Genomic DNA, 24,731 nt, shown 5'->3' with positions numbered 1-24,731 from the left:
TTGGAAGGAAAGTTATGACCAACCAACAGCATATTAAAAAGAAAAGACATTACTTTGCCAACAAAGGTCCACCTAGTCAAAGTTATGTTTTCTCCAGTAGTCATGTATGGATGTGAGTGTTGGACTATAAAGAAAGCTGAGCGCAGAAGAATTGATGCTTTTGAACTGCGATGTTGGAGAAGACTATTGAGAGTTCCTTGGACTGCAAGGAGATCCAACCAGTCTATCCTAAAGGAGATCAGCCCTGGGTGTTCTTTGGAAGGACTGATGTTGAAACTAAAACTCCAATACTTTGGTCACCTGATGTGAAGAGCTGACTCATTTGAAAAGACTCTGATGCTGGGAAAGATTGAGGGCAGGAGGAGAAGGGGACAACAGAAGATGAAATGATTGGATGGCATCACCAACTCAAAGGATGTGAGTTTGAGTAAACTCCAGGAGTTGGTGATGGACAGGGAAGCCTGGCATGCTGCAGTCCATGGGATCGCAAAGAGTCAGACATGACTAAGCAACTGAACTAAACTGAACTGAACTGATAATGATTTATACATTGACAACAAACAAGCAGCAGTATGATTTCTCTATGGTAGCCTAGTGAAATCGATACAAAGGCTTTGTTGTAGCCTAACCTATACACTAATAAATTGTTATAAAATTGTTATGGTATATAGTGTCACAGTCATAGTAATAATACTATATTGGAAATATTGCTACATTCTTTAATAACCATTTACCTATGACAATAAAACAGTAAAAAACTAATGCATTATTAATTTTATAATAAATATCAGTTCAGTACAGTTCAGTTCAGTAGCTCAGTCGTGTCCATCTCTTTGCGACTCCATGAACCACAGCAGTCAGGACTCCATGTCCATCACCAATTTCCGGAGTTTACCCAAACTCATGTTCATTGAGTCAGTGATGCCATCCAACTATCTCATCCTCTGTCGTGCCTGTCTCCTCCCACCCTCAATCTTTCCCAGCATCATTTACCTTATGCCTATGTAAAGATAGACTAGATTCTAGATATATTTTATGCATTCATGACATACCTAACTTAATCTTAACTATTTTTGGTATTTCTAGGCTACATGTTTCATCCACAAGTTTTTTAAATTGTCCCTCATCTCAGAGGAACCAGAGATCAAATTGCCAATGTCCACTGGATCATCAAAAAAGCAAGAGAGTTCCAGAAAAACATCTATTTCTGCTTTATTGACAATGCCGAAGCCTTTGACTGTGTGGATCACAATAAACTGTGGAAAATTCTAAAAGAGATGGGAATATCAGATCATCTGACCTGCCTCTTGAGAAACCTGTATGCAGGTCAGGAAGAAACAGTTAGAACAAGACATGGAACAATAGGCTGGGTCCAAATAGGAAAAGGAGTACGTCAAGGCTGTATACTGTCACCCTGCTTATGTAACTTATATGCAGAGTACATCATGTGAAACGCTGGGCTGGAAGAAGCACAAGCTGAAATCAAGATTGCAGGAAGAAATATCAATTAACTCAGATATGCAGATGACACCACCCTTATGGCAGAAAGTGAAGAGGGACTAAAAAGCCTCTTGACTAAAGTGAAAGAGGAGAGTGAAAAAGTTGGCTTAAAGCTCAACATTCAGAAAACGAATATCATGGCATCTGGTCCCATCACTTCATGGGAAATAGATTGGGAAACAGTGGAAACAGTGTCAGACTTTATTTTGGGGGGCTCCAAAATCACTGCAGATGGTGACTGCAGCCATGAAATTAAAAGATGCTTACTCCTTGGAAGGAAAGTTATGACCAACCTAGACAGCATTTTGAAAAGCAGAGACATTACTCTGCCAACAAAAGTCTGTCTAGTCAAGGTTATGGTTTTTCCAGTAGTCATGTATGGATGTGAGAGTTGGACTGTGAAGAAAGCTGAGCACCGAAGAATTGATGCTTTTGAACTGTGGAGTTGGAGAAGACTCTTGAGAGTCCCTTGGACTGCAAGGAGATCCAACAGGTCCATTCTAAAGGAGATCAGCCCTGGGTGTTCTTTGGAAGGCATGATGCTAAAGCTGAAACTCCAGTACTTTGGCCACCTCATGTGAACAGTTGACTCATTGGAAAAGACTCTGATGGTGGGAGGGATTGGGGGCAGGAGTAAAAGGGACAACCGAGGATGAGATGGCTGGATGGCATCACCAACTCGATGGATGCGAGTCTGAGTGAACTCTGGGAGTTGGTGATGGACAGGGAGGCCTGACATGCTGTGATTCATGGAGTCACAAAGAGTCGGACTGAACTGAGCGACTGAACTGAGCTGAATCTCCAAAAAGTTTCCAGTATAATCCTTGCAAATAATCAATATGTAAGTGATCCTCGTGGTTCAAAGGCATTTTATCAAGGGTCAACTGTAGTTGTAGTTGTATGCCAGGCATTCTACTGATTGCTTATCAAAATAGATAAGATCTTTATCTATTGCACACATAAACAAGTATGCACACACACTCCTGTGTGTGTGTGTGAAGTCGCTCAGTCGTGTCCGACTCTTTCCGACCCCATGGACTGTAGGACCCCCTGGTAGGACCCCTACCAGGCTCTTCCATCTATGGGATTTTCCAGGCAAGAGTACTAGAGTGGGTTGCCGTTTCCTTCTCCAAAGTATCTTCCCCACCCAGGGATCGAACCCAGGTCTCCTGCATTGTAGGCAGACGCTTTACCGTCTGAGCCACCAGGGAAGTCACTATATACAAAAACTCTTCTGAATCTAGTTTTGTTCTTTCTTGTTTAGGGGTTTCCCAGATGGTGCGGTGGTAACAATGAATCTGCCTGCCAATGCAGGAAACATAGGTTTGATTCCTGGGTCAGGAAGACCCCCTGCAGTAGGAAATGGCAGCCCACTCCAGTATTCTTTCCTGGAAAATTCCATGAACAGAGGAGTCTTGTGAGCTACAGTCCATGTAGTCCCAAAGAGTTGAACACCACTGAGCAACTGAGAACACACACGCATAGCTTCTTTATGTTATCTATGGGCACTATAATACTGTGTAACAAAATGAAGAAAACTCAGTGGTTTAAGATAGCAACTATTTATTATTGCTCATGTGTCTTTGGGTTAACTTGGTAATTCTCAGAGCTTAAATAGGTTTACTCATACATATGCATTCAAGTGTTTGCCAGTTGTTCTTGAAGGTTAACTCATATATGGGGATCAGCTGATTGAAGTCTAGCCTGGCACAGGGGGGATGATGAATGGTGCAGCTCCATTCCATAGATCTCATCCTCCAGAATGATAGCTGGAGGACTTGATGGAGGTATCAAGTCTCAACATGCAAATGTTTTTCATGCCTTTGTATGTCCAGTTGTTTACAACAAAAGGCCATAATGATTCCACCTTTCCCTTTATGCAGGCATTTTTGCAATGTGTCTGTTTACTCAACTCTTGAATCTAGTCTTGTGACTTTCTTTGACTGGCAAAAGTGTTGACATTGTTCAACTTCTGAGCCTACACTTCAAGAGACTTTGTATCTTCTGCTTTCAAGTTCTTGGAAAGTGAAAAATCTCTATACATGCTGGAGGATGACAATACCACATGGAGCAGAAACCAATCACAGCAAGTGAGAAATCATAGGCAAGCCAACCCCCTTATCAAGCCCCCAAATGAATACATCCAAACAAGCTATCCCAGAAAAGACAGCAGAAAACCAATGAGCTGAGCCAAGCCCATACTGCTGACACCGGAAATAAAATGAATTTTGCTTCAAGTCACTATGTTTGGGAATGATTTTATACATAGCAACAGATGACTAAGACACTCTATTTGGATCATGTTTATCATATAATAATATCCCATTGGTCAAATCAAATCACATGACTATTTCCAGAGTCAAGAAATAGGGCAGAATGTCTTCCCCAAAATAGGAAGATTGAGAAATTAAGACCTTCAGTGCAATTGATAAACCCTATATATATTTAAATATAAGAACAATAATGATGAGGAATTTAAATGATTAACTCATCATTTAATAACAAAAAGGGTTAACCCTAGCTCATTCAACTATAAAGTCTGTGCTAACTCTTTTCTACCACTGAAGCAGATAAAATACAGCTTCTTGAGGCTGAAACTTCTTTAAGACCTATGATGAAACTTGATTTTGTATTTTTTCCTCTTTTCCATAGCTGAGAATAAATAGCTACTGGAAGGCTAAGAGCATTCAGATTCCAAAACCAAACATAAATTAAAGTGGGTGCTCTCTAAGGATCTTCATACCAACAGCATTTTTAACTAAGCATCAGGTTGCCATTGTTATTAATGAGACCCCCAACAAAGTGATGCATTTCTGCTGACCTTATTCCAAATGTCTGATTTCTCACATCAGGTGCTTCAATTCTTCTAGAGTTCTCTTCTGAAATTCCACGTCTAGTAATTGGTCTATTTCTTCATTGTTCTCATTGCTTTCTTCAGTCCCAGTCAGAGATTGGACATATTTTCCTTGTTCAAATAACTAGCTTTATTGCCATTTTCAGAAATTTTGGAGCTGCCTGACTAGACTTCTAAGGATCACTCAAGCATCCACCATCTCATTCTTCTGAATAAGATGCCCTATTGCTCATTGCCTTTTGAATTTCTGTTGAATCCTAAAACAGAATATTTTATTCTTCTTCATGTTTTCCTATAGGACTTTGCAGTATCTTAAATCTTGTCAGTGTTTTGTTAAGGTATGTTGAATAAATTATATAAGTAAATGTTTAAGTAAACACAATTTATTATTTGGAGAAACAGCTACAATTGTTATTTATTAGAGGAATAACTTCTGCCATTATCTCCTCTCTGATACTATTTTTTCACTGATAGGTTAGAAAGGAAATTAACAACTGGTGACTCTAATAACATAGAAACAGCTTCCATTACCTCCCAATGTGTCCTGCAGTTATCTATGGACTGTCTGAAGTTACTGGGTACCATGGTGATCTGTATTTCTGTGGAGGCTAAGTGAAGAAATGGATATCTGATTCAGTAGTGTCAGGAAAATGAAATTGGATAAAAAGCAGTAATACTACATTGTACACAGAACACTGATTTCTCTCAGTAACTTTCAAAACAAAATACAGTTCTTTTTGGCCTTTGGTGCACATAAAACCAGTGGAAAAATATCAGAAAGACAGATGTCTGGAGTCCTTTAATAAAAGGAAATCACTGTAGTTTTGATTCTTTCTTATCCTTTTTTAATGCTATTCATATTTCATTTGCAGCAAAAAATACACTCAGTGACCACTGCAGAATAAATCTGATAGTTAATTTTATTTTACTTATATTTTGGCCATGCCTTGCAGCATGGAAGATCTTAGTTCCCTGGTTGAACCCACATACCCTGCAGTGGAAGTGTGAAACCTTAACTACTAGATCACCAGGGAAGTCCCTGCGGCAGTTAATTTTATGTGTCCACCTCACTGATACATGTGGTGCCCAGGTATTTGGCTATACATTATTCTGGGTGTGTCTGTGAAGGTGTTTTTGGCTGAGATTAGCATTTGAACCAATAGGCAGATTGCCCTCATCAATATTGATAGGTCTAAATCAATCCACTGAAGGTCTGAATAGAATAAAAGACTTAGTAAGAAAGAATTTTTTTCTCTCTGCCTCACTGTCTTCCAGTTGGAATACTAGCAGGAAAAATTTCTGCCTTCAAGTCTGGACTTAAACTGGAATTTACACTATCCTTGTTCTCAGGCTTTAAAACTCAGATTGGAACTATACTATCAGTTCTCTGGGGCCTAGACTTCTCAATTTCCATAATCGTGTGAGTCAATTCTTTACAGTAAATATTGGTTCAATTTCTCTGAAAATCTCTGCCTAACACGAAGTCCTTCCTCCAAGGAATGTAAACAGAGCCATAGAATAAGCTATGCACTCAGTGATGATTTCCAATCCCAGCAAGATTAAAAATAATAATCCTTTATTATCATTATTCAACTCTCAATCATCCTGCAGCATCTGTCTTCTGAAAACATAAACTATTCAGTAAATGTATAGAAGAACAAGGTTGTTAGCACAAGGAAAGGTGAAGTCCACATTTTCTTATGTATGTTAGCAAGTTTTGAACAAGTAATTAAAATGAATAACATGTATCCTTAAAGGTCTATTGGTTGCCATGGTACTAAGCAAAGACATAATTATCATTTTCCAGTGCTGATGCAGCGTTAGTAAAAAAGGGATACCACAACTCCTGATGCTGTGCCAGAGCAACCTTTTGTTTTTATATTTACTATCAAAAGATGGAATTGGGACTAGAAAAGACGGAGAACTAGCACCCCTTCCTCTACCCTCCTTTTCCACTCAAATTATTTGACAATCTTTCATGTAATTTTGTATGTGTATATACTTTTAGTTTTAAAAATTCATTAAAGAAATACATCAACAGGGGAAATCAAAGCTATATATATATATGAATGTTCCAAAATCACACACTTGGATGATGGAAAGAAAAAAAAGTTCAATGGTAGGAAATTTTATGAGAACAGATTTTCATGGATAGATTTGAATTTGTTTTTTGTTTTTTGTTTTTATTACTGTGAGTTCAAGAAAGTGCTTCATGCAGTGACTGTCATGATTATCACATATCTAACAAACAAATGTCAAATTACTGAGAAAACAGAATTGCTGAAAATTTAAAACAGGAAGAGTACCAATATGGAAACACACTCTGATTTAAAAGGTGGTTAACAACCCACCATACAATGCAAGGAACGCGGGTTCCATCCCTGTTCAGGGGACTAAGGTATCATATGCCACTCAGCAACTAAGCCTGTGCTCTGCAACAACTGAGCATGCACTCTAAAGATCTAGAGTCTCCAGGCCACAGGAAAAGATCCTGCATGATGCAGTGAAGATCCCGTGTGCCACAACTAAGTCATGATGCAGTCAAATAAATAAACACATTTTTTTTTAAAAAAGCATTTTTCTATTTCTGAGTCATTGGTCTAACATATTGTTATAAACAAAAAAATGAGCAAGGGAATAAAAATGTTTTTACAAAACTTGTGAAGCAGTAATCATATTAATTTCAGTAAACAGAACTTTGTAAATATAATTTTCCTTTTAAGAGCTTATACTTTAACATCATTTAGTTTAGTATGAATCTATCATTTGGCAGTAATTTTTATTTTAAAAAAGAATAATTTACATAATGCAATCCCATCTACATAAAATAGATCCTAGAAAGTAGAAAGCATTTTATATATACACAAATCAATACCATTTTCTCTACATGGAATATTTTGTAAGATTTTTCTCATCAGTTTCCAGTGACTTTTCAAATAGTCCTGTTATAAGTATTTTAGGAAATAAGTCTCAATTGAATACTAATATGTTTATAACAGTACATTCTTTAACTTTCCATTTTAAAATAATTATAGAAGCACCAAAAGTTGGTATAGAGAGATCCCATGTATCCTTAACCTAATTTTCTCCATGGTTTACATTTTGTGTTAACTAAAGGGTAATAATAAAACCAGAAAATTCACATTACTACAATGTGTGTAGAGTTCTACACCACTTTATCACATGTATATATTTCTGTAACTGACCACTTTATACAAAAAAAAAAAAAGAAATAGAAATAGAATTACCTAATCAACAGAAAGCAAAGAAAAACTAAAGAGCCTCTTGATGGAAGTAAAAGAGGAGAGTGAAAAATTTGGCTTAAAGCTCAACATTCAGAAAACTAAGATCATAGCATCTGGTCCCATCAGTACATGGCAAATAGATGGGGAAACAATGGAAACAGCGACAGACTTTATTTTGGGGGGGTTCCAAAATCATTGCAGATGGTGATTGCAGCCATGAAAGTAAAGGACGCTTGCTCCGTGAAAGAAAAGCCATGGCCAACCTAGACAGCATATTAAAAAGCAGAGACACTACTTTGCCGACAAAGGACCGTCTAGTCAAAGCTATGGTTTTTCCAGTAGTCATGTATGGATGTGAGAGCTGGACTATAAACAAAGCTGAGTGCCAAAGAATTGATGCTTTCAACTGAGGTATTGGAGAAGACTCTTGAGGTTCTCTTGGACCACAAGGAGATCCAACCAGTCCATCCTAAAGGAAATCAGCCCTGAATATTCATTGGAAGGACTGACACTGAAGCTGAAACTCCAGTACTTTGACCACCTGATGCAAAGAACTAACTCCTTGGAACTGACTGATGCTGGGAAAGATTGAAGGCATGAGGAGAAGGGGACAACAGAGGATGAGATGACTGGATGACATCACCGACTTGATGGACATGTGTTTGAGCAAGCTCTGTAAGTTGGTGGTGGACAGGGAAGCCTGGGATGCTGCAGTCCAGACACGACTGAGCAACTGAACTGAACTGAACTGAATCACCACAAACATCTCCCTTATGCTACCCCATTTATACCTATCCCCCTCTTATCCTTAATCCTTCACAATCACTAATTGACTGTGTACATGTATAAAGAAAATTATATAATAGAGTATATATTCTGTGACCTTGGAGATTAGCTTTTTCCATTTAGCATAAAACTTTTGAGATGCATCTTAGTTGTCCCTTTTTTTATTGCTGAATAGTAAATTGTCCATGGTATGTATGTATTATAGTTTATCTACTCATGTACTGTAGGACAATTGGGTTGTTTCCAGTTTTTAGCAGTTACAAATAAAGCTTCTCTGAACATTCTTATATAGTTTTTGGTGCAAGTATGAGTTTTTAAATCTCTGAGATGAATGTCCAGGAGTATGACTGTTGAGTTATATGATTACTATCCATTTAGTTTTTTAAGAAATTGCCAACTTATTTCCCAGAGTGACATTATCACCTTAAATTCCCAGCAACAGTGTGAGAGGTCTTGTTTTTCTGTAAACTCTTCAGCATTTGGCACTGTCACTATTTTTTGACATACTTTATTTTTTACAGCAGTTTTAGGTTTATAGAAAAATTGATCAGAAACTACAAAACTCCCATATATCCCTTGACTCCATACACATAGAGCCTCCCCACACACTAAAGCCTCCCCCACTATCCAAATCCCATACAACATAGGACATTTATTACAATCAATGAATCTACACTGATACATTCAAAGTCTATATCTTACATTAGGATTTGCTCTTGTAATTGAACGTTATGAATTTTGACAAATGCATAATGACATGTATCCACCATTATAGTATCAGAGAATAGTTTTACTACCCTAAAATCCTCTGTGCTCCACCTATTAATTCCTTCCTGCCCACAAGCCCTGGCAACCCTCATCTTTTTATTGTCTCCATAGCTTCTCCTTTTCCAGAATACTAAATCATACAGTATATAGCCTTTTTACATTGTATTTATTAATATGTATTTAAGTTCCCTCCATGTCTTTTCATGTTTTGATGACTTGTTTCTTTTCAGGACTGAATAGTATTCCATTTGATGGATGTGCCACAGTTTATCTATTCACATACTATTGTAAGTTAACTTGTGTCTTCCCCTGAATATTCATATGTTGAAATATTAACCCCTTGTATCTCATAAGTTGACTGTACTAACAGTAAAGCCTTTAAAGAGGTTATTAAGTTAAAAATGAAGTCATTAGACTGAGCCTTAATCTGATATGATTGGTGTCCTTTTAAGAAAATATTAAGATCCAAATATGAACAAAGTTGGGGTGGGGAGGCTTCCCAGGTGGCACTGGTGGTAAAGAACCTGTCTGCCAATTCAGGAGACATAAGAGAGGCAGGTTCGATCCCTGGGCCAAGAAGATCCCCTGGAGAAGGAAATGGCAACCACCCTAGTATTTTTGCCTGAGAAGTCCCATGGACCGAGGAACCTGATTGGCTATGGTCCATAGGGTTGCACAGAGATGGACATGACTGAGGTGCCTTAGCATGCACCCATGCACATGCACAAAGGGAAGACAGTGTAAAGTTACATGAAGAAGATAGCCATCTGCAAGCAGAGCAGGTCCTTTAGAAGAAGGGAATGGCAAACCACTTCAGTATTCCTGCCTTGAGAGCCCCATGAACAGTATGAAAAGGCAAAATGATAGGATATTGAAAGAGGAACTCCCCAGGTCAGTAGGTGCCCAAATGCTACTGGAGGTCAGTAGAGAAATAACTCCAGAAAGAATGAAGGGATGGAGCCAAAGCAAAAACAATACCCAGTTGTGGATGTGACTGGTGATAGAAGCAAGATCCAATGCTGTAAAGAGCAATATTGCATAGGAACCTGGAATGTCAGGTCCATGAATCAAGCCAAATTGGAAGTGGTCAAACAGGAGATGGCAAGAGTAAACGTCGACATTCTAGGAATCAGCGAACTAAAATAGACTGGAATGGGTGAATTTAACTCAGATGACCATTATATCTACTACTGCAAGCAGGAATCCCTCAGAAGAAATGGAGTAGCCATCATGGTCAACAGAAGAATCCGAAATGCAGTACTTGGATGCAATCTCAAAAACGACAGAATGATCTCTGTTTGTTTCCAAGGGAAACCATTCAATATCACAGTAGTCAAAGTATATGCCCCAACCAGTAACACTGAAGAAGCTAAAGCTGAACGGTTCTATGAGGACCTACAAGACCTTCTAGAACTAACACCCAAAAAAAGATATCCTTTTCATTACAGGGGACTGTAATGCAAAAGTAGGAAGTCAAGAAACACCTGGAGTAACAGGCAAATTGGCCTTGGAATACGGAATGAAGCAGGACAAAGACTAATAAAGTTTTGCCAAGATAATGCACTGGTCATAGCAAACACCCTCTTCCAACAACACAAGAGAAGACTCTACACATGGACATCACCAGATGGTCAACACCAAAATCAGATTGATTATATTCTCTGCAGCAAAAGATGGATAAGCTCTATACAGTCAACAAAAACAAGACCAGGAGCTGACTATGGCTCAGACCATGAACTCCTTATAACAAATTCAGACTTAATGAAGAAAGTAGGGAAAACTGCTAGACCATTCAAGTATGAGCTAAATCAAATCCCTTATGATTATACAGTGGAAGTGAGAAATACATTTAAGGGCCTAGATCTGATAGATAGAGTGCCTGATGAACTATGGAATGAGGTTCATGACATTGTACAGGAGACAGGGATCAAGACCATCCCCATGGAAAAGAAATGCAAAAATGCAAAATGGCTGTCTGGGGGGCCCTTACAAATAGCTGTGAAAAGAAGAGAGGCGAAAAGCAAAGGAAAAAGGAAAGATATAGCCATCTGAATGCAGAGTTCCAAAGAATAGCAAGAAGAGATAAGAAAGCCTTCTTCAGTGATCAATGCAAAGAAATAGAGGAAAACAACAGAATGGGAAAGACTAGAGATCTCTTCAAGAAAGTTAGAGATACCAAGGGAACATTTCATGCAAAGATGGGCTTGATAAAGGACAGAAATTGTCTGGACCTAACAGAAGCAGAAGATATTAAGAAGAGATGGCAAGAATACACAGAAGAACTGTATAAAAAGGATCTTCACGACCCGGATAATCACGATGGTGTGATCACTCATCTAGAGCCAGACATCTTGGAATGTGAAGTCAAGTGGGCCTTAGAAAGCATCACTACAAACAAAGCTAGTGAAGGTGATGGAATTCCAGTGGAGCTGTTTCAAATCCTGAAAGATGATGTTGTGATAGTGCTGCACTCAACAAATTTGGAAAACTCAGCAGTGGCCACAGGACTGGAAAAGGTCAGTTTTCATTCCAATCCCAAAGAAAGGCAATGCCAAAGAATGCTCAAACTACCACACAATTGCACTCATCTCACACGCTAGTAATGTTCAAAATTCTCCAAGCCAGGCTTCAGCAATACGTGAACCGTGAACTTCCAGATGTTCAAGCTGCTTTTAGAAAAGGCAGAAGAACCAGAGATCAAATTGCCAACATCTGCTGGATCATGGAAAAAGCAAGAGAGTTCCAGAAACACATCTATTTCTGCTTTACTGACTATGCCAAAGCATTTGACTGTGTGGATCACAATAAACTGTGGAAAATTCTGAAAGAATTGGGAATACCAGACAACCTAACCTGCCTCTTGAGAAATCTGTATGCAGGTCAGGAAGCAACAGTTAGAACTGGACATGGAACAATAGACTGGTTCCAAATAGGAAAAGGAGTCTGTCAAGGCTGTATATTGTCACCCTGCTTATTTAACTTATATGCAGAGTACATCATGAGAAACGCTGGACTGGAAGAAACACAAGCTGATATGCAGATGACACCACCCTTATGGCAGAAAGTGAAGAGGAACTAAAAAGCCTCTTGATGAAAGTGAAAGAGGAGAGTGAAAAAGTTGGCTTAAAGCTCAGCATTCAGAAAACGAAGATCATGGCATCCGGTCCCATCACTTCATGGGAAATAGATGGGGAAACAGTGGAAACAGTGTCAGACTTTATTTTGGGGGGCTCCAAAATCACTGCAGATGGTGATTGCAGCCATGAAATTAAAAGACGCTTACTACTTGGGAGAAAAGTTATGACCAACCTGGATAGCATATTCAAAAGCAGAGACATTACTTTGCCGACTAAGGTCCATCTAGTCAAGGCTATGGTTTTTCCAGTAGTCATGTATGGACGTGAGAGTTGGACTGTGAAGAAGGCTGAGTGCCGAAGAATTGATGCTTTTGAACTGTGGTGTTGGAGAAGACTCTTGAGAGTCCCTTGGCCTGCAAGGAGATCCAACCAGTCCATTCTGAAGGAGATCAACCCTGGGATTTCTTTGGAAGGAATGATGCTAAAGCTGAAACTCCAGTACTTTGGCCACCCCATGTGAAGATGTGACTCACTGGAAAAGACTTTGATGCTGGGAGGGATTGGGAGCAGGAGAAGAAGGGGACAACCAAGGATGAGATGCTGGATGGCATCTCTGACTCAATGAACGCAAATCTGAGTGAACTCTGGGAGTTGGTGATGGACAGGGAGGCTTGTCATGCTGGGATTCATGGGGTCGCAAAGAGTCGGACACGACTGAGCGACTGAACTGAACTGAACCTTGCCAATAACTTGATCTTGGACTTTTAGGATCCAGAAAAAAAGAGGAAATAAATTTCTATTGTTTAAGTGACTTTGTTTGTGGTATTTTGTTATGGCAATCCAAGCAAACTAATACACTTATTGAAGAAAATCTTTTATTTTCAAGTTTTGGCAATTATGGATAAAGCTGCTATGAACATCTGTGTCAAGGTTTTGTATGGAAAGTTTCAACTCACTAAGGTAAACATGAAGGAATTTGATTTTAAGATAATATGGTAAAAATATGTTGTAAGTTAGCTTTGTAAGAAATTGTCAAAGTATATTCTAGAGTGGGAGCACTGTTTTACATTCCTTTCAGCACTGCATGAATGATTCAATTTTGCCATGTTTACACCAACCCTTGTTATTGTCTATCTTTTTTTTATCATAGTTATTCTAGTGGTTATGAAGTGGTATCTCATTGTCATTTTGATTTGCATTTCACAAATGACTAATAATATCAATGCCTTTTTCTGTGCCTATTTGTTATTTGCATATTCTCTTCGGTGAAATGGAACTTCATATTTTTTTTTTAATTTTTTAGTTACCATGTTTATTTTTTCAAGTGAACTTCATATTCATTTAAAAATTTCAACAATGACAATAGCAGCAATAGCAGCAAAGAACATTTCAAAACAATAATGACAAGAGAAAGCTTGGATGGACTTGCATAATATTTATGTGTGTGTGCACTTCATCACTCAGTTGTGTCTGACTCTGCAACCTCATGGACTGTGGCCTGCCAGGCTTCTCTGTCCATGGAATTTTCCAGGGAAGAATACTGGAGCAGGTTGCCATTTCCTACTCTAGGAGATCTTTCTGACCCAGGAACTTCATATTTTTTACCTGTTTTCTAATTGGACATTTTTATTGTTCAGTCTGAGATTTCTTTATATATTTGAGATTAGAGTTTCAATCATATATATAATTTGTAAATATACTCTTCTAGTCTATGCATTGTTTTTATTCTTTAACAGGGATTTTTGAAGAGCAAAGGTTTTTAATTTCACTGAAATATAATTTGTTTTATTTTATGTATCATACCTTTAGTGTCACAGCTAACTTTTCACCAAATCCTAGGTTCTGAAGATTTTCCTCCTACCTCTACTTTTTAAAATGTTATAGTTTTATAATTACTATATAAGTCCATGTTCTACTTTGAGTTAATTTTATATAAGATATTAGATTTAGATTGAAGTTTGTATTTCTATTTTGCCTAAGACTGTCCAATTGTTTTAGCACCATTTGTTGAAAATGCAATCCTTCCTCCACTAGATGTTTGTTTTTTGTGGTTTTTTTTTTTTTTGCATCTTTGTCAAATGTCAGTCATCTACACTCATGTAGGGTGTTTCTTGCTTATCTCTATTGTTCCATTGAGCTATGTGACACTCATTCCACCAATAACAGTCTTGATTACTGCAACTAGGTAATAAAATTTGATATTGGGTAGAGCAATTTCTCCCAATTTACTATTCTTTGATGAAGTGTCTTAGTTATATATTTGCTTTACATTCCCACATAAAAATTGTTTTAATATCTATTCATTTCTCTCTACACACAAAAAGAGTATAGTAGTAAATATTAGGACACTGCATCAAATATTTCAAATTTCAGATTTAAAAATACAAAGAAGTTGTGTGTGTGTGTGTGTGTGTGTGGTGATTGTGAGGCTGTGGTGCAAATGTTGAGAGAGTGCAAGTGCAAATGTTTCTTTCTATAACATATATTGATTTTCTGTTTCTAATTAGTGTACATAAATTAGATTTCACTGCTTCTTTAACCAAAGTCACTGTAAAATGTCAACTGTAATTTATTTTCCCAGTTCATTGATTGGCACTTGGTAGGCATTTAATAAATGTGAATAAATGATCTCTCAATAAAAACATTATAATCAGATAGTAAGTAACATCTTCATTAACATAAGGATAGCATCAGCTTTACCATATATTAATAAGTTGACTGACTAGACTACATCATATGTATCTCATATGACCCACTGCTTAAATGATCTAAGTATTGGGTGCATGTGACAGATTTTATTTTCTTGGGCTCCAAAATCACTGCAGATGGTGACCGCAGTCATGAAATTAAAAGATGCTTGCTCCTTAGGAGGAAAGCTATGACAAACCTAGACAGCATATTTAAAAGCAAACATATCAATTTGCCAACAAAAGTCTATATAGCCAAAGCTGTGGTTATCTCAGCAGTCATGTATGGATGTGAGAACTGGACCATAAAGAAGACTGAGTATCAAAGAATTTATACTCCTGAATTGTGGTGCTAGAGAAGACTCTTGAGACTCCCTTGGGCTGCAAGGAGATCAAAACAGTCAATCCTAAAGTAAATCAACACTGAATGTTCCTTGGAAGGACTCATACTGAAACTGAAGCTCCAGTACTTTGGCCATCTGATGAGAAGAGCTGACTCACTGCAAAAGACCTTGATGTTGGGATAGATTGAGGGAAGAAGGAGAAAGGGGTTAAAGAGGATGAGATGGTTAGATAGCATCACTGACTCAATGGACATGAGTTTGATTAAACTGGGGAGAGAGTGGAGTGCAGAGGAGCCCTGCATGGACTTGCAAAGAGTTGGACACAACCTAGCAACTAAACAACAAAAACAAATTGGGCACTTGTATAAACATGGTTTTAGTGCAAATATTGTGACCTCCTGAGTATGTCTTTGTATCGGCAAGGAGGAAGGCTATTACTAAACACAGATTTTGAGTTTAGGATATAGGACAAAAGAGTTTTTCAGTTTTCCCCTGCAGTAGCAAATCAGTTCATCATAAGTCACTATGTGTTAATCATGAGGACTCTGTCCTCTTTTCCTTTTTCTTCTCTTCTCATCTTTATTTTCTAAGTCTTTAACCTTACCTACATCCTGGAGTCCATTTAGCCTCCTCTGGATCCCAGACCCAGATAAAAATCAATTCATTATGTTGAATTTTCCCTCCCTCATGGGAATTAGAGACAAGATAAGGAATGGATGGGGTTGGAGTCTTGTCTCAGTCTAGTCTTGGGGTGACTAAATGTATTTATAAAAGAGATAAACCTTTTATCTAGTATTTTATAAATTTTTTTAGTAAAATTCTGAACCCTGCTAAAATGGTTTTTGGCACTTTACTAAGGGTAAATAAGCATTGTTTCTTAATCCTAGCTTAGTATGACCATGACCTTTGAAAGGAAGGCAGGGTATGTATGGTGCACTGCATCTCAACAGAAGTATGGAGGGTGGTTCTTAAAATTCTGTTACGGTATTTTCTTAGGAAATAAGATAAAAACTTTTTCTCTCTTTTCTATATATCATGTGTTTGCACTCTAGAAAGATTTATAGTACACAGAAGAGATTCACATATTAATGATTATTATCCTAATGAACCATTGTTGGGGTAAGAAAAAGGGGTGGGGGGAATACTGTTATTCAAATTTGAGAAATAAAATACCTGAGGCTTAAATGATTCTGCAAGGTTAAAGATTCTGAATTTCTGGCTCCGAGGTAACAGAAACTTTCCCACACATTCTTTTGTGTACTTGCATAATACTAAAAAAAAAATGCATCAATTAGTAACCATAAGAAATAAAAACTATACAATATAAAATTTTTGAAATAAAAAATATTTTGAACAGTGAATATAGTTAAAATTCAGGCTTGAAATTATAGGCTTGTGCATTATGTTTTCAGATTATTTAGTACTCTAAAAGCTTAATTTCTCTTAATTTCTTTGGATGAATATCACATGAGATATTTCTCATACTTCAAAGTAAAATAGTTCTTGAAAATACAACAGAAGAAAAATAGGAGAGGGAAACAGAGAGAGAAAGAAGAAGAAAGGAAGGTAAGAAAGAAAGAAAACAGGAAAGACATTAGGCAAATACATTGCCTAGTGTTAGTATAAATTTGTTTAAAGTATCAGAAGTTTTAATGATTAAGTTGTTTCATCCAGAGGAAAGCTATTGATTAAACTAAATGTTTATTGCTCCAGGATTGTTAAGAAGGGGACTGAGGTCAGACACAAAGGATTGTTTTATAACCATTGGGACTCCAGTTTGTGTCTTATCTCTTAGACTTAATGTACAGCCTGATACAAGCTCTCATAGGAATCAGACAACACAGACCCAGCAAGACTTACCATCTTGATATACAGTGTTAGACTAATATAAATTGATTATACACTAGCTCATTGCAGAGAAAAATCTATAGCTACTAATGGGTTTTGCTCTTAGGGTTGAAAGTCACAAAAATATTACATCCCCTGTCCTCACATATTAGTTAATTTTCCTTTAGTGACTACTTTGGGAAATAAAGGACCACAGAAGGCTAAAAGGTTTCCATAAAATTCAGCTGCAGTATGTTTAAAGAAAATTAAGTGAACTTTCATGTCAGGGGTGTGGTTTCTTCTATGACAGCTTCAGTAACAACTGCTGATTATCATTCTGGTCATCTCTAATTCCACTAATGGTTCCCCATGACAAAATAGTTTATTCTGAAAAAAAATCCTGAAGGATCAAAGCATATACAATCATGCATTATATAAGTGGAAATATATTTAATCCTGTATATGGTGTGGAAAAAATATAGTCTCAGTCTGCCCTCTGTAGGAGAATCTCATTTAAAACCTTGATGTATGAAAAAATAAAATGCATCTGCAAAACACATAGAGGACAAGTCCCCTTAAACTAAATAAACTTTGCTGCTGCTTACTATGATTTAATTGTAGAAATAAATGTTCTAATTGACAAATAGAACCAATCTGAAAACCATTAACTATTTCTCCCTAAAGGGAAGGAAATTTAGTTAGTGTCTTAAACCCTCTACTGAGGTTTCCTCATCTGTTAATGAAGAAAATAAAAGGTACTTTCCTGAAAAGGAAAATTTTGCTTTAATTAGTATTTGTATATGCACAAAGTGAGTTATAAGCACTGTGAAATCTGTAGTAAAATATTTACACAATTCTAATAAAGCATAAACTGATAATGTTCAATGTTTATTGGTCTTATATTAAAAAATTGGAAATTTCAAAAGATCTAGAATTGATAGGCTGCATTTGTTGTTCAGTTGCTAAGTCACTTCTGATTCTTCGTGACCCATGGACTGCAGCATGCCAGGTTTCCGCATCCTTCACTATCTCCCGGAGTTTGCTCAAACTGAGAAGGAAATGGCAGCCCACTCCAGTGTTCTTGCCTGGAGAATCCCAGGGGCAGGGGAGCCTGGTGGGCTGCCATCTGTGGGGTCGCACAGAGTCGGACGCAACTTCGCAACAGCAGCAGCAGCATGTCCATTGAGTCAGAGATGCCATTCAACCATCTCATCCTCTGTTGCCCCCTTCTCCTCCTGCTTTCAATCTTTCCCAGCATCAGGGTCTTTTCTAATTAGTCAGCACTTTGCATCAAGTGGCCAAAGTGGAGCTTCACCTTCAGTCCTTCCAAGGAATATTCAGTGTTGATTTCCTTTAGGATTGACTGGTTTGATCTGCTTGCTGTCCAAGGGACTCTCAAGAGTCTTCTCTAGCACCACAGTTTGAAAGCAGCAATCATCAATGCTTCGCCATTCAGCCCTTTTTTAAAATTAATTTATTTTAATTGGAAGACAATTACAATATTGTGATGGTTTTTGCCATACATTAGTATGAACTGGCCATAGGTATACATGGTCCCCTCCATTCTGAACTCCACCTCCCACCTCCCTCCCCACACTGTCCCTCCAGATTGTCACAGAGCACCAGCTTTGAGTACCCTGTGCCATACAACAAACTCAGCCTTCTTTATGGTCCAACTCTCTCATCTGTATATGACTACTGGAAAAATCATGGCTTTAACTGTACAACCTTTTATCCACAAAGTGATTTCTCTACCTTTTAATACACTGTCTAGGTTTGTCAAAGTTTTCCTTTCACAGAGCAAGCGTCCTTTAATTTCATGGCTGCAGTCACAATTTGCAGTGTTTTAGGAGCTCAAGAAAGTAAAATCTGCCATTGTTTCCACTCTTTCCCCATCTATTTGCCATGAAGTGATGAGACCAGATGCCATGATCTTAGCTTTTTGAATATTGAGTTTTAAGCCAGGTTTTTCATTGTCCACTTCAACCCTCATCAAGAGATTCTTGATTGCAGAGATGGCCCGAATTCTTTGCCCCTCTTTGTATCTACATTCCTTGCTACATAACTTTCTTCAGTTCAGTTCAGTCACTCAGTCATGTCCAACTCTTTGTGACCCCATGAATTGTAGCACGCCAGGCCTCCTGTCCATCATGAACTACCGGAGTTCACTCAAACTCACATCCATCAAGTCGGTGATGCCATCCAGCCATCTCATCTTCTGTTGTCCCCTTTTCCTCCTGCCCCCAATCCCTCCCAGAACCAGAGTCATTTCGAATGAGTCAACTCTTCGCATGAGGTGGCCAAAGTACTGGAGTTTCAGCTTTAGCATCATGCCTTCCAAAGAACACTTGGGGCTGATCTCCTTTAGAATGGACTGGTTGGACCTCCTTGCAGTCAAAGGGACTCTCAAGAGTCTTCTCCAACACCACAGTTCAAAAGCATCAATTCTTCAACACTCAGCTTTCTTCACAGTCCAACTCTCTCATCCATACATGACTACTGGAAAAACCATAGCCTTGACTAGACGGACCTTTGTTGGCTAAGTAATCTCTGCTTTTTAATATGCTATCTAGGTTGGTCATAACTTTTCTTCCAAGGAGTAAATGTCTTTTAATTTCATGGCTGCAGTCACCATCTGCAGTGATGTTGGAGCCCCCCAAAATAAAGTCTGACACTGTTTCCACAGCTTCCCCATCTATTTCCCATGTAGTGATGGGACCAGATGCCATGATCTTTGTTTTCTGAATGTTGAGCTTTAAGCCAACTTTTTCACTGTCCTCTTTCACTTTCACCAAGAGGCTTTTTAGTTCCTCTTCACTTTCTGCCATAAGGGTGGTGTCATCTGAATATCTGAGGTTATTGATATTTCTCCCGGTAATCTTGATTCCAGCTTGTGCTTCTTCCAGCCCAGCGTTTCTCATCATCATATATTCTGCATATAAGTTAAGTAAGCAGGGTGACAATATACAGCCTTGACGTGATCCTTTTCCTGTTTGGAACCAGTCTATTGTTCCATGTCCAGTTCTAACTGTTGCTTCCTGACCTGCATATAGGTTTCGCAAGAGGCAGGTCAGGTGGTCTGGTATTCTCATCTCTTTCAGAATTTTTCACAGTTTATTGTGATCCACACAGTCAAAGGCTTTGGCAAAGTCAATAAAGCAGAAATAGATGTTTTTCTGGAAATTTCTTGCTTTTTCGATGATCTAGCAGATGTTGGCAATTTGATCTCTGGTTCCTCTCCCTTTTCTAAAACCAGCTTGAACATCTAGAAGTTCACGGTTCACGTATTGCTGAAGCCTGGCTTGGAGAATTCTGAGCATTACTTTACTAGCATGTGAGATGAGTGCAATTGTGTGGTAATTTGAGCATTCTTTGGCATTGCCTTTCTTTGGGATTGGAATGAAAACTGACCTTTTCCAGTCCTGTGGCCACTGCTGAGTTTTCCAAATTTGTTGGCATATTGAGTGCAGCACTTTCACAGCATCATCTTTCAGGATTTGAAATAGCTCCACTGGAATTCCATCACCTCCACTAGCTTTGTTCGTAGTGATGATTTCTAAGGCCCACTTGACTTCACATTTCAGGATATCTGGCTCTAGATGAGTGGTCACACCATCGTGATTTTCTGGGTCATGAAGATTTTTTTCTACAGTTCTTCTTGTGTATTCTTGCCACCTCTTCGTAATATCTTCTGCTTCTGTTAGGTCCATACCATTTCTGACCTTTATCGAGCCCATCTTTGCATGAAATGTTCCCTTGGTGTCTCTAATTTTCTTGAAGAGATCTCTAGTCTTTCCCATTCTGTTTTTTTCCTCTATTTCTTTGCATTCATTGCTGTGGAAGGCTTTCTTATCTCTCCTTGCTATTCTTTGGAACTCTGCATTCAAATGCTTATATCTTTCCTTTTCTCCTTTGCTTTTCGCTTCTCTTCTTTTCACAGCTATTTGTAAGTCCTCCCCAGACAGCCATTTTGCTTATTTGCATTTCTTTTCCATGGGGATGCTTGATCCGTGTCTCCTGTACAATGTCACAAACCTCATTTCATAGTTCATCAGGCACTCTATCTATCAGATCTAGTCCCTTAAATGTATTTCTCACTTCCACTGTATAATCATAAGGGATTTGATTTAGGTCATACCTGAATGGTCTAGTGGTTTTACCTACTTTCTTTAATTTATATCTGAATTTGTTATAAGGAGTTCATGGTCTGAGCCACAGTCAGCTCCCGGTCTTGTTTTTGCTGACTGTATAGAGCTTCTCCATCTTTGGCTGCAAAGAATATAATCAATCTGATTTTGGTGTTGACCATCTGGTGATGTCCATGTGTAGAGTGTACTCTTGTGTTGTTGGAAGAGTTACTCCACGTTCATTGTCAGGAGGGGCAGCAGTGAGGGGATACCACTTGTCCAAGCTAAGGAGCAGCAGCTGTGCTTTGCTGGAGCAGCCATGAAGAGATACCCCATGTCCAGGGTAAGAGAAACCCAAGTAAGATGGTAGGTGTTGCGAGAGGGCATTAGAGGGCAGACACACTGAAACCATAATCACAGAAAACTAGCCAATCTAATCACATGGACCCCAGCCTTGTCTAACTCAATGAAACTAAGCCATGCCGTGTGGGGCCACTCAAGATGGGCGGGCATGGTGGAGAGGTCTGACAGAATGTGGTCCACTGGAGAAGGGAATGGCAAACCACTTCAGTATTCTTGCCTTGAGAACCCTATGAACAGTATGAAAAGGCAAAATGATAGGACTTAAAGAGGAACTCCCCAGGTCATTAGGTGCCCAATATGCTATTGGAGATCAGTGGAAAAATAACTCCAGAAAGAATGAAGGAATGGAGCCAAAGCAAAAACAATACCCAGTTGTGGATGTGACTGGTGATAGAAGCAAGATCCGATGCTGTAAAGAGCAATATTGCATAGGAACCTGGAATGTCAGGTCCATGAATCAAGGCAAATTGGTAGTGGTCAAACAGGAGATTGCAAGAGTGAATGTTGACATTTTAGGAATCAGCGAACTAAAATGGACTGGAATGGGTGAATTTAACTCAGATGACCATTATATCTACTACTGAGGGCAGGAATCCCTTAGAAGAAATGGAGTAGCCATCATGGTCAACAAAAGAGTCTGAAATGCAGTACTTAGATGCAATCTCAAAAACAACAGAATGATTTTTGTTCATTTCCAAGGCAAACCATTCAATATCACAGTAATCCAAGTCTATACCCCAACCAGTAATGCTGAAGAAGCTGAAGTTGAACGGTTCTATGACGACCTACAAGACCTTTTAGAACTAACACCCAAAAAGATGTCCTTTTCATTATAGGGGACTGGAATGCAAAAGTAGGAAGTCAAGAAACACCTGGAGTAACCGGCAAATTTGGCCTTGGAATATGTAATGAAGCTGGGCAATGGCTAATAGAGTTTTGCCCAGAGAACACACTGGTCATAGCAAACACCCTCTTCCAACAACACAAGAGAAGACTACACATATAACTTTGTAATCTCCTCCAAATGACACAAGAGTAGACACAATTTCCACCCCTAGATTCAGCCATGTACTATTTTGGTTAATGATGTAGTAACAAATTAGATGCAAAGAAAATATTTAAATGGACTTGCACAGTTGGGTTCATTTTTATACTTGCCCTCTATAACTGTCATGAAAGAACATACCTGGGCTAGCCTGATAAAGGATAGGATAGATAAGGAGCAGAGCTAAGTTTCTCTAGTTATCCCAGATAAGATCATGCTAAAGATGATAAGACCATTATCATCTGATAATGAGGCAACACCCAGGCACAGTCAGCAGAGCTGCTGTAAGCAGTATTCTATTTGTGCAATCAGAAACTGTAAAGGTTGTCACAATTTTGTGGTTGTGTTACACATCTTTATGAAGGCTAGAGATGTTGTTGCTCTCATTGCTTAGTTAATAAGTCATGTCCAACTCTTTTGCAACCTCATGGGCTATAACCTGCCAGGCTCCTCTGTCCTTGGGACTTTCATGGCAAGAATACTGGAGTGGGTTGCCATTTCCTTCTCCAGGGGATCTTCCTGACCCAGGGATCAAACTCTTGTCTCCTACATTGCAAACAGATTCTTTGCTACTAAACCACCTGGGAAATTAAGGGTATAGATAGCTGATGAGAAAATATATATATACTGAAAATTAAGTGTTGCTGCAACAAAAATGTAATCCATTGATTTTGGGACCAGGAGTTAGGTAGTTAACAAATAATTAGAGGAGGCTGGAAAGACTGGAAGACAACTGTGACAGGAAAAGTAAAGTGACTAGTGTTATGAAATTCTCTCACATTTAGTAGAACAGTCCCATGTAACCTGAAAGTTAAAAAATATACCTAATGATCTTTGGGGTTTGACTTAAGAGATGTCCAGGGAAATGGCTGAAAACATCTGGTTGCTTTTTGTTTTTTTATATTAAGGTTCTACTAGAAAAATGTAGACTAAGGAACTGTCCAGTTTCCAAGCAACATGAAGTGTGAATGTGGAGAGCTTAGGAATTTAGGAAATTGTTAGTTTGGAAATTAAAATCCTTCACATTCCCAGGCTCTCAAAGAAGTAAAAGATTCTGTTATTAATGTTAAATATCTTGCTTCAGAGTCAAGGATCTAGGAGATCTTTTGTTAAGTCCTCTTTTTTTCAATTGAAGTATAGTTGATTTACAATATTGTGTTAGTTTCAGGTGTACATCAAAGTGATACTGTTATATATGTTTTCAGATTATTTTCCATTACAGGTAATTACAAGATATTGGATATATTTTGCCATACAATATATTAAATCCTTGTTGCTTATCTATTTTATGTGTAGCAGTTTTTATCTGTTAATCTCATAATCCAAATTTATCCCTCCCCCTTCCCTTTCCTCCTTGGAAACCAGGAGTTTGTTTTCTATGTGTTAAGGCCTCTTAAAAGACTGATTTGTTAGCCACTAGATCTTCTCAGTTAGATAAATGGACACCTGTAAATCTTAATGTTGCTGTGTAACAGCAACTGGACACATCAAAAATGCCAATAATTAAGTCTAGAGAAATGAGCAGGTCTCAAAAATATTTGGGATGCAGCTTGTAGAGCATGTGGTGAATTCAAATCTGATACATAGAAAACCCACAGTATTTTCAAGAAAGTTGTACCTGTAAAAATGTAACCAGCTTATTTTAAAGGGCTTAGTTGTTCCAAGATTATAGAACCATGGCTTAATCAACTCACACACGCCATTCCAGGATATGAGAATTATAAGCAAAATGTTAGAAAAATTTCAGAATTGATATGGACTGGTTAGTTCTATAGTGTCTCCTTTTTATTCAAAGGAGAGGGTTTTGTTTTGGCTTTTTTTGTAATTTTCCTCTCCCTGAGTGACACAGAACCAACCTGTATTATGTCAGTGGATATTGTGGTTCAGAAATTTGGACAAGAAATAGTGGAGATAGCTTCTCTCTACTCAATAATTTCTAGAACCTCAGTTAGAGGCCTTTAAGGCCAGAAGCTATAATTATCTGAAGGTTTGTTCACTAATATGTTAGGCAATAGATGCCGGACAGGACCTTAGCTGGATTTACCAAGTGTAATATCTTCTCATGGTCTTCCCAAACAGGGACTTGTCTGATATAAGTATTGGTACCC

At 38.2% G+C, this 24,731-nt stretch overlaps 1 non-coding gene across 1 annotated transcript; it reads right to left on the bottom strand.

Moving 5' to 3' along the window:
* Positions 1-2,639: 2,639 nt before the first annotated feature.
* TRNAC-ACA lies at positions 2,640-2,711 on the bottom strand. The gene has a single exon. It is a non-coding gene; the product is annotated as a tRNA-Cys (tRNA).
* Between the last annotated feature and the right edge of the window lie 22,020 nt (positions 2,712-24,731).

This window comes from Oryx dammah, unplaced genomic scaffold (genome assembly GCF_014754425.2).
Source record: "Oryx dammah isolate SB20612 unplaced genomic scaffold, SCBI_Odam_1.1 HiC_scaffold_3, whole genome shotgun sequence".
In the NCBI taxonomy this organism is placed as follows: domain Eukaryota; kingdom Metazoa; phylum Chordata; class Mammalia; order Artiodactyla; family Bovidae; genus Oryx; species Oryx dammah.
The sequence above is the reverse complement of the archived record's forward strand: the minus strand, read 5'-3'. Positions and strand labels throughout refer to the sequence as shown.